Genomic DNA, 1244 nt, shown 5'->3' with positions numbered 1-1244 from the left:
CCGACCCACTCATGCTCATCCCATCAATCATTTTATTCAACGCCTCTAACTGTGCTGAAATCGCCGCCAGATCATTAACTTGATTAACTCCAGCACCTCGTCTCTGCCTATCAGACTGAGGATGATAGCTACTAGCAGTCATTTTCTCCAATAACTCATATCCTTCCTCAGCCGTTTTTCTCAGTAAATTACCACATGCAGCAGCATCTATCATGGTACGGTTAGGAGTAATCAGACCGTAGTAGAAAGTTTGAACGACTAACCCAAGCGGCAGCCCATGGTGTGGACATCTCCTCAACAAGTCCTTGTAGCGCTCCCATGCCTCGTAAAGTGACTCGTTCTCATATTGAGCAAAAGTAGTAATGTCGGCTCTAAGCTTCATAGTCTTCGACGGAGGAAAGTACTTGATCAGGAATGTCTTTGCCATATCCTCCCATGTAGTGATAGACCCTACAGGCAAAACAGTTTAACCACGACTTAGCTTTATCTCTCAGTGAAAATGGAAATAAACGCAAACGAACAGCATCATCAGACACGCCATTAAACTTAAAAGTATCACAAATTTCAAGAAAGTCAGCTATATGAGAATTAGGATCGTCAAGTGCACTTCCCCCAAATTGGACAGTGTTCTGAATCATCTGAATGATAGCTGGCTTGATCTCAAACTGATTGACTCGGATGGCTGGTCTAACGATGCTTGGACGTGCTCCATCAAGAGACGGCTGTGCATAATCCAACATCGGTATACGCCTTGGCTCTTCTCTTTGTTGATCGCCTTCCATTCTTTCCATTGCTCTTCTCTGCTGTAGTCGAAGTCTAGCTGTGCGTTCAATTTCGGGGTCAAAAGCCTCAAGCTTAAACTCGAGTGATCTTCGCATGCACCGCAAGAAAAATTTGCAACACAATGAGAGTATCAAATAACAATAAAATAAATAATACTAAAGAATTTAAATGAAAAATAAAAAATTGTGAATCAACAGTCCCCGGCAACGGCGCCAAAAACTTTGTCGAGCAAAACTTGCACAGTGAATAGTCCCAAAATTTATTTTATAATTGAAAGCTCGATTTAAATATCGCAAGTGCACGATAGTCAAGTTATAATAAACATAAGTGAATACGAGTATCGATCCACAAGGACTGCGTTACAATATTTTTATTTTCAAGTAAAATTCTTTAGCAACGATAGAATGAGTTGATGATTAAACTACTGTATATCAAATAACTAAATTAATTAAAATGCAAAG

At 40.0% G+C, this 1244-nt stretch overlaps 1 non-coding gene across 1 annotated transcript; it reads left to right on the top strand.

Annotated features, from left to right (window-relative positions):
• The first annotated feature begins 272 nt into the window (after positions 1-272).
• On the top strand, positions 273-379 carry LOC140806428 (small nucleolar RNA R71). The gene has a single exon (XR_012112503.1). It is a non-coding gene; the product is annotated as a small nucleolar RNA R71 (small nucleolar RNA).
• Positions 380-1244: the final 865 nt, after the last annotated feature.

The sequence above is a fragment of the Primulina eburnea genome, chromosome 11, assembly GCF_022965805.1.
Source record: "Primulina eburnea isolate SZY01 chromosome 11, ASM2296580v1, whole genome shotgun sequence".
Classification (NCBI taxonomy): domain Eukaryota; kingdom Viridiplantae; phylum Streptophyta; class Magnoliopsida; order Lamiales; family Gesneriaceae; genus Primulina; species Primulina eburnea.
This window is presented reverse-complemented; position numbering and strand designations above follow the sequence as displayed.